Raw genomic sequence first — 10,000 nt, 5'->3', positions numbered from 1 at the left:
AGTAAAACTATAAGACATATTGTCTAACGAAATTGAGATTAAGCTGAATTCGGCACCAAGAATTCTGGCCGTACTCAATCGAGAAAATACAGGGGAAGATTGAAAAGGGACGGGCCCGTATACTAGATAATTAAATGGTATTGAGAGCAGATGAGGATGTGGAACACCATTGGAGATCTGGGTTGTTGAAAAACCTCAAGAGACTTACTTTGGAAGCAGGGGATGATTTTGGACTCAAGAGGGATGGAGCAATGAGAATAATTTTTCCAAAAGATATATATTCCATAATTTCATACGCAAATTAAAAGGGGATTATTATTGATATGTTGGAGACTTTTGGGCCACTGCCCCATTGCTGGATGGCTCAAACTCGCTTTAAAAGGAGAGCAAAAGTAATATGGAAGATCATTATATATATATATATATATATATATATATATAGAGAGAGAGAGAGAGAGAGAGAGAGAGAGAGAGAGAGAGAGAGAGAGAGAGAGAGAGAGAGAGAGAGAGAGAGAGAGGGGCGGTATTTTCTTCTGAGTGCTTGAGCAATCCTAAGATACTCTTATTTTCTTACAAATACCATAATTTGGTTAACGAGGTTAACGATGACATATGTATTCTATTTTTCATTTTTGTCTACCACTCCCAGGATTTGTATTTTCTAACTGTAGAATTAGAGAAAAAATGACTAAAATTTATTATTTAATCGGTTCACCTGATAAGTGCGAATAGAACATGCGAAAATAATACTTTATATCGGTTATAATAGAAAATTAAACGTAAATAGCAACAATATGGCTGGAATACCCACAAAACTAATCTGGATGTGGGGACATGAATCAGATTTGCAAATTTACTCCAAATTTACTCCCCATGTGTATGTTTGAAAGCATATATGTATTTAAAAGATATTGAGCCTATCAAAAAAAAAACATCCTGCCGGGCCTAAGATTTTAAGGTTTTAAAGGCCGCTCATGAATGGCAGAGGCAAGGGACAGTGACATTGCCCTATCACGCAGGGCAATGCTCAAGAGACTGATCATATATACATATGATCAGCGCTAAAGCCCCTCTCCACCCAAGGTCCGACCAGGGATGGTAAAACTGATACATACTCGTGGCTGTTGATGACCTAAAGACTCCTCCATATCCCCCCCTCCTTAGCTTACAAGGATGGTGAAGTTGTAGCCACCAAAAGAAGTAACGAGTTTAAGCGGGACTCTAACCCCAATCTGGCGATCACCAATCAGGGACGTTACCACATCTAGGCCTTATAAAGTTACTTTAAAACTCGTGTGTGCGCGCGGCGTCAGAAACAGCTAGCCCTTCTAAAGCCAATATAAAACGCAGAGGCAATATGTTTATAATAAGAAAATCATAAAATTAAATCACTTTTGTCGTAGTTTTCCGTTACGCAATATGCTTATTTTCTGTCTCCCATTCTTTTATAATGGGTTGGTTTTGAATCCGAACTGAATAATGTGGAAGACATTATGCTTTAAAAATACAAGGCTTAATCATAAGAAGATTGACAAAATAATTGCATTTGAGAATAGACAAGTGAAATATGACCAACTATGTTATTACGGTTTGACCTCTGATTGTTATGCTATATGAAATTTTACGTACAAATACATAGATATAAACGATGTAACGGGTTCATCTTTACCTCCGGAATTCAGTTTCAGAAGTCACCCGCTCACCTCTCCCCTCATTTTGCTTTATTCCACAAGGTTTGGTCAACAAAATAAACGGGATATCAAAACACTTTTTATCAAGATTAGAGTTTTTCAGCTAATCAATCTATATATTTCCTTCTCTTTCGAGGCGCTACACGCACTAACAGGTGTGGGAGAAACTTCGTGATAATATGACAAAGAGAGAAAAGTGAAACTAATATTAACTTATCTTTGAGAGAGAGAGAGAGAGAGAGAGAGAGAGAGAGAGAGAGAGAGAGAGAGAGAGAGAGAGAGAGAGAGAGAAATTAATATCACCTCAAATTACCCTCGAGTATTTGGATATTAAAGTACAAAATATAAAAAATTAATATTTATAGTAAAGTAAATCATTATAATATAAACATAATAACATGCCACTTTAAAAAGTAAAAAAGTAAAAAATTATCTGATGAAACAAAGAAAAAGAATGTAATAGATATTTCATCCATCAAGAGAACCATAACATCACAATCGCTTTCCAATGGAGGTTATTTAACCTTTCAGACCAAACCCATTGTGAGCAATGGAGACACTCAGCTAACCATACTCTTTAGTTAATCGTTCATCGAAAATATTTAAAGTGGAGAATATCGTTATTGCAACGTTGATTTTGCAAACCACATACTTCTGATGTAATCGGCAATTAATGCAATGCAAGCAATGATTACTTAGCGGCTATTCAAGGGATAATGATAAAGAAATAGAAGGTTGGCTTATCTGAATATCTATCAACAAGATAAGCATTAAATGGGCGTTGTATACTAGCATTTGAGATTCAGGAAAAAATGCAAAGAAGTCTATATGTGTGCTTAAATATCAGATCAATTCAAAGTATAATTAGACATATCATTGTGAATTGAATTACTAAAGTAATTTTCAGGACTTGAAGAAACTCAAGCTGATTAACACTATTCCAAAGAGGCTGTTGGAGACCAAGAGAAAACTGAAGGTCAATACAAATATAAAGAAGATAATATACACCACCTAAATACATGCATTTAGGTATAGAAAAGATAATGCGATGGTATAAGGGAAGAGATAATTACTTATCTTTTTTATCTCGTATTTGATGGTAGCCTATAATGACACAGCAGAGAATATATAATCGACTGAGCCACCATTAAAAAGATCAATATGACGATAGTGTAATGGGTAGATATACATTCACCTATTATATAGGCAAGTTAAAATGGTTGAATTTATTTACAGGGCAGTTTGATCGCTTTTTTATGAATTTCTCAAATTTCTAGCTTATTTCTAAACATTGAGGTTTGAAAATGTTACTCTAAACCACGACGTGTGTTCTTTGCAATGAATTTCTATAAGCTGTCTTCTCGGTGCTATCCTATATCTATATAGTGAGCCTTAATACAAGGTTAAAGGACTTTATTCTTACCTGTACTGCCAAGAATGCATCGTTGTTTCATCATTGGTGGCTAAATCGGCGATAGCAAGACGTCAGCAAATCAGTTCCTTTGAATGAAAAAAAAAAAAAGGATAAATGAGTGTGGTGTTAATAATTGAAACTAACAAATGTCATGATTAAGGTAGCATGACCGTAAAGTCGTAACTTATTTTTGACACGCGAATCCACGATAGCGTGGCTATTATTCTTTAACAACCAAAAGAGTTTTTCCTGATATGATACACATATGTAAACTAGTTACCGTTCTTCATATGATGAACATCTAGGGTGTAATTGGATTCCCTAGTCACCAAATTTCATAAGCTCCCTGTAATTTCCTTAGGTGTGCATAATTATTGTTATTATTATTATTTATGTAGTACAAGGCATATTTAGAAATCCACTGACTCATACAGGCAAAGGCACCCACAAAAATACCTAAATTGAGTTTCATTATTTCAGTAACACATCAATTTATCAAATATAATAGATTCAGCTAAAATATGTACTCGTGTCTAAACCTGGACATGTGTACGGGAATTAAATCTTAGTTCAGCTATGTTGCGATATCTCAATCAGGCGACCTCGTATTTGAATATGTTGTTGTTGATGGAGATAAAGTAGTTGAATTATGCAGGTTTCATCGCAAAGCGAACACAAACATACTTAATAGAAATAAAACATTACTTTGACTTTTAGAGTATATAATATACTTGACAGTGCAAGACCCCCAAACAGGTGCTTCTAGCATAAACAACACCGGGCCACGTATCATTAGGAAATAAATGACTGCCAATTCATCAACAAAATCCTTCTTTAACTCCTCCCCCACCTCCATTCCCCTTCCCGCAAGGTGTTCCCTTTCTGGGTTCCCGAGCCATCCATCAAGAAAACCGTCTTTCATCTCCTACGCCTCCCCTACCATCTTACTCGTCTCCTCCTCCTTCCGCCCTTCCTCACTCCAGCATCTCATTTCCACAATGGGTATTTCCATTTTGTCCATTTCCAAAAACTCCCTTTCCTTCCTTGATTATAATCTTTCTCCTCCTCTTCTTCCAGCTCCCCTTAGCCCTCCTCCCCCAACCCTACCTCTTTGCCAAGGCTCCTTGTCGGTATTCGCAGCCGCTTCTCAGAGTTATAATTTTGCTCCCTTTGAGATGACTTACTTCGTCGGCAGTGATGCTTTACTGAAATTAACTAATAAGCCCACAGCGACAACGCACCGTGGTCTCCCCCTCTTCCTGAAGCCAATAATGACAATAATAATGACACGAGGAGGCCTTAAGTACAGAAAAATATTGTGTTACGCTCTTTGCAATACATGAAAAGTGATGGTTTCCCATCTTTCATTGCTGGTGTCACGCACATTTTAGTCTTGGTGATTTTTTTACTTGTTTGGTTTAGATCTTTTTTTTTTTTTTTTTTTCGTATGGAACAATCTCATTAGTATGGGTGACTCCATAATATAAATCTGGTTAACATTTTTCCATATATCTTTGTTCCACTACTTTAGTATCCTCGCAAACTAACCTAATCTTATTTATAAGGAAAAAAAATTTCATTAGTATTAATATTCTTAACTGTTTATCAAATAAGTCCCATCCACTAAGAAAATTGTTTATCAGTTGTTGTTTTGTTCATACTTTACTTTTCTTGTTTTGTTTTTTAGTAGGTTTATGCAATGCCAAGGTCAGATCTTTCAAATTTCCCCCAAAACAACTGATAAAAGTTAGTTTGGTCATCCCTGTTTTCTGTCATGAAATAGTAACGGAAAGGCGTGAAAAATCCAGATTATTAAAGTAGTAGAAATGCAAAAACGCCCACTTAAAATTATGTGGACTTTGCATCGATATATTTGATGTTCACTCAATGAGTATGAGAAAGAACACAAAATTTTCACATTTTAGATTATGTTGAATATTTCATACTTATTTATCATTTAGTATCATGTAAAAAACTCAGGAATAACTCTTTTAACGGAAAATGGATGTTCGAACCCATAAGTCTTTAAAGTAAACGAAGGGAATTAAATCTAAGTGCAGGAGTAGCGTTATTCGCAATGTATCAATTCGTGAACTTCGTCTTAGGTATCTTTTGCTTACATTTAAGGCTTTTTTAATAGTTGCTCCTGACCTCAATAATTTCCTGGAAACTTAAGGCATAAGTCATAATTCTACGGAAACGGAGAAATGACTGTTGATATAGGCGTACATTAGTTTTAGTTACAGATGTCAAATTTTTCATAAAGATTAGATCACAATATCGTCTTAGCCTCTAGTTTTTGAAATATGTCTCTGAGAGACGGGTCCGACAGAAAATTTTCATCAAGTCAAAATACTATTTAAAAGCTATTTTAAAGGAAATCACGATGAGCAGTAGATGGAGATGGTTTGGGCATTCTCTTCGCACTCACCAAGAGAGAGAGAGAGAGAGAGAGAGAGAGAGAGAGAGAGAGAGAGAGAGAGAGAGAGAGAGAGAGAGAGAGAGAGAGAGAGAGAGAGTAGTTTACCAAACTTTCAACTGGGCTCAATAAGGCGCTAAAAACGTTGGAAGACCCAGGCCTACATAGCTGAGGACTACGTAGCGTGAAGTAGGAGATTATGGAAGGAAAAGCATTCAATTAAAAGCTCAAAATAGAGACGACTGACGAAATCTAATCGAGGTTCTTTGAGTCAGTAAGCGTAGGAGATGATGATGATGAGGATGTAAAACCGTTAATAATATTTTTCCTATTTATCCTTTCCGGCCCCTTCACTAACTTCCTTTCTTATCTATTAAGTATCTACCCGGAACTAATTTACAGTATGCATTCGTATATGTTTAAGTAACTTGCCGGAAAATCCATATGGCTATCGAAATCACAGAAACCTTAAAAAATATATGTAATTATTATCAAAAAATCTATAGAGGGAAGATTAAAAAAGCTAGAATACAGAATTCTTTTTATGTAGCTATAGGCTACAATTCCTTATGGAGGGGAAAAAAATGACAATAGTTAAGATGCATTCATAATAAATGTAAACATCGCATCAAGAACAACCAGTGCATCTCCTTTAAAGGAACGAAAAACATAACCTGAACAGAGTAACACCTTCAGGCAGATTCATCCGTTGATCAAACAAATTGTGAAGCCCGCCTGCTTTCAGCCATCGTCAGTCACAAGGAGCGCCCCAAGTAAAATCTCTGGGTCCCTTTCAATTTCATTTAGTGCAACATCAAGATCCATATCAGAGATAACTGATACAGAATCATCCGGTCCTAAGCACCCATCACCCTCCCCCAAAATCATCCTTCTCGTCCCATTTCCTTGACATCCCCGGGAACGAAGGCAAAGGACTCATTAAGCCCGCAGTGCATCACAGCCGCTTAGGGAGTTCGCCTTGGCGAGATTAACGGTTTTTGCTCCACCAAAAACCGCAATTGCTGTCTAGATTGCTGTCGAGGAGGAAGTTTGGCGAAGGCAGCTTTATCTGAATATCCATCAGATAATGGGTAAAATGTACGTTATAAGGTAACGCCATATTTCAGAACGTATAATAGGGGCTTGTTGCTTGGGTGCATGGAATCGCCCTGCGTATATCAATTACGGTCTATGATCGTCAAGTTGATGAGAAATGGGAAAGGAAACGAGTCTTGATTCGGTGTTTTTGGCTCGGTGTTTCCTGGCAACGAAATACTACTTGATAAAGCTATGAAATCGTTATTGTGAGAGAATGTGTGTTTGGTAGCATGTATGTCTTTGGGTAACGCTACTTCGCTGTTTGTGGTTGTGTAGAGATGCATTACAAAGCGTTTATCACAGCTGGAACTTTGTGTAACTTTCTACGTAAGTTGCCTCATTATAGAGTTGTGATCGACAAAGTTGATAACACCGCCCACTCAAGTGATTTTTTTTTGTTTTCTCTCTCTCTCTCTCTCTCTCTCTCTCTCTCTCTCTCTCTCTCTCTCTCTCTCTCTCTCTCTCTTTGATATCAGGGTTTCTTTACCACATCTCTGACTGTATTAATCCACATACCTATTTTTCTATTTCGCTACCTAACTCAACTTTAAAATGTTCATTGTCTTCTTGAGTTGTTTATGGTTTTCGCCAATACGTTGTAGATGATGTATTAGTTTTATGGAATTAGAACTTCGGATTACCTAGGCATTATAAAATATATTACAGCAAGACTTCTTACAATCACCTGCCATACAGATTTCCTGAATTTGTACGCGAAATTGACTGTGAACTTACATTAGGATATCATTCATTTCTTTCTTTGAGTTTATTATGAGCATTAGAAGGTTTTAATAATTTACATATACATATATTACCAAGAATTTGAGAGTGTTATTTTCTGAATGAGATAAAATTGCGTATAACAAAAATATCAAATCTAGCTAAATAATAGTTTTTTTTTCTTTTAACAATCAAGCAGTTTTTCTTATTCTTGATGAATATAAGAATGTTGCAAATATTCTTCGTGATTCTCTATTGTTGATTTTTCATTTATTGAGATGTTAAACTATCTATCTATCTATCTATTCACCTATCTATATATATACATACATTTTTACGCATGTGTATATATGTATCATTGTGTGTATTTGTGTGTATGTATGTAAAGAAAAAAAATTGTGAAATTTAAAACATGATATTAATCCTGGCCGATTTCATCTTGTATATTGTCGATACACAATAAAAAAAAAAAAAACTCATACAAATCAATTTTCATTTTTAGTTTTTTTTTTTGCCACCGTATATCTCATATTTTAATGGGTTCTCGGAAAATCAAAAACATCTTTTTTTTTTTTTTTTTAAATTGCAACAATCTTAAAAATGAAATTAATAAGAGAGAAATATATTGTATCATACACTAACAATTTTTTTTTTTCAAATTGCAATGTCGTTAGGGACTTATTTGATAATATTCAAGAAGAAATATAACATGAAACCGGTAAAGGGTATTTATGAAATTTTTATATCACTTAAAAGGGTAATCCAATATAATCTAAATTATTTTGAGGATTTGTTAAGAAATAGCCAAGTTTTATGATACCAAAGCAATTCCTTTGCATGAGTGCACTGTCATTATTATTATTATTATTATTATTATTATTATTATTATTATTATTAGTTATGCTATAACCCTAGTTGAAAAAGATATTACAAGCCCAATGGCTCCAAAAGGGAAAATAGCCCAGTGAGGAAAGGGAACAAGAAAGTAAATATACTACAGGAGACGTAATGAGCCCTTAAAATAGAATATTTTAAGAACTGTAGCAACATTAAAATATATCTTTCATATATAAGCTATAAAAACTTAAAAAATCAAGAGAAAGGGGAATGACGTAAAATAGTGTGTCTGAGTGTACTCTCAAGCAAGAAAACTCTACCCCAAGACAGTGGGAGACCATGGTACAGAGGCTATGGCATTATCCAAGGCTAGAGAGAATGGTTTAATTTTGGGTTGTCCTTCTCCTAGAAGAGCTGCCCTCACAGCTAAAAGTCTCTCTTCTACCCTTACCAAGAGGAAAGTAGCCATTGAACAATTATAAGGGAGTAATTAGCCCCTTAAGAGAAAAAGAATGGTTTGGTAATAGTGTTGTTAGGTGAATGGGGACAGTGTGTGGAAAGAATAGGACAGACTATTCGGTGCATGTTTAGGCAAAGGAATAAATGAACCGTAACCAAACCAGAGGGATCCAATATAGTACTGTCTGGCCAGTCACAGGACCTAATAACTCTCTAGCGGTATTATCTTAACTGATGCTGGTGCCCTGGCCAACCTACCTATATGGAAAATGATTTTTTTGTAGAAAGGCACCGAGAGCTATTCCTTTAGTTACTTGCTGAAACACTATTCTCGGTAACAATTTTTATTCTGCCAGCTAATCATTGCCCCTCTTGGGTACCTATTTCCGCTAATTTAGCTGTAGAGAAGAGCAAAAATTGAGCTAAGCAATAGAAGACTTCAAATGGTTAAATTAAAGCTGAAAATGCTGAGAACTTCTAAAAGTTTATGATATGTTGAAGATATTGGGATTTCAGAACTTTATGGGATTGCAAGTAAGATGTTTTAATACGTTGGTGGTAATGTGATTGATAGGCTTGCCACGGTTTGCCTGGTATATATGAGGGACGAGACGTGTCCAAAGGAATCAGTTAGAAAGATAATTGTTTTGTTTTATAAAGGTAAAGTCGATAAAGGTGGATGTAAGAGTTAGAGGGCATAACGTGACTTTGTGTATCTGGGAAGTGTATGGTATGATTTTCATTGATAAATTAAGACAGGTTTCAAAATTACTTGATAGCAGAAAACAATAAGGATTAGAAAAGGAGGGAGGTGTGTGGAACAAGTTTTCTTTTTTATTATTATTATTATTATTATTATTAAACAGCAGTCTGAGAAGTCCGGCAGTAGAAGCAGAGAGCTAGATGTACTATGCATGAGAAAGCTTATAATTGGATCGATAGAGATGTATAGTTTTAATGGGTTGCAAGAGGATAGTGACATTGCCCTAGCTCACAGCATAATGCCCTATAGACTGACTATACATGCATATGATCTGTGACTAAGCACCCTCTCCATCTAAGCTAGGACCCGGGTGGGCTAAGCAATCGCTGCTGATGATTCAACAAGTATACCTAAAGACTCCCACAAACATCCGGTTCTTAATGTCAGGCAGGGACGTTTCCAATAGGCCGCCACAATGTTGAAAATATTCAATAAAGATATGATACGTTCCTGAATACGTATAAAAAGGTTTTAATTTGTAATTAGAGAATGTCTGAGTATGTGAAAAGGAGAGTGATAGGCTCGTGGTATAAATGAGACAGTGTGTATGGCACATGATGGCTTTTCAACACCTTTATGAATGGAGTGATTCAAAATTT

General features: G+C 35.6%; 1 long non-coding RNA gene across 1 annotated transcript in view; it reads right to left on the bottom strand.

Annotated features, from left to right (window-relative positions):
* LOC137628978 (uncharacterized) overlaps positions 1-10,000 on the bottom strand; it is a 515,070-nt gene that overhangs the window by 351,483 nt on the left and 153,587 nt on the right. Inside the window, exon 2 of the long non-coding RNA XR_011041416.1 lies at positions 3,115-3,191. This is a non-coding gene — a long non-coding RNA (uncharacterized lncRNA). The remainder of the gene's footprint in view (positions 1-3,114; positions 3,192-10,000) is intronic.

This window comes from Palaemon carinicauda, chromosome 37 (assembly GCF_036898095.1).
Source record: "Palaemon carinicauda isolate YSFRI2023 chromosome 37, ASM3689809v2, whole genome shotgun sequence".
Lineage (NCBI taxonomy): Eukaryota > Metazoa > Arthropoda > Malacostraca > Decapoda > Palaemonidae > Palaemon > Palaemon carinicauda.
This window is presented reverse-complemented; position numbering and strand designations above follow the sequence as displayed.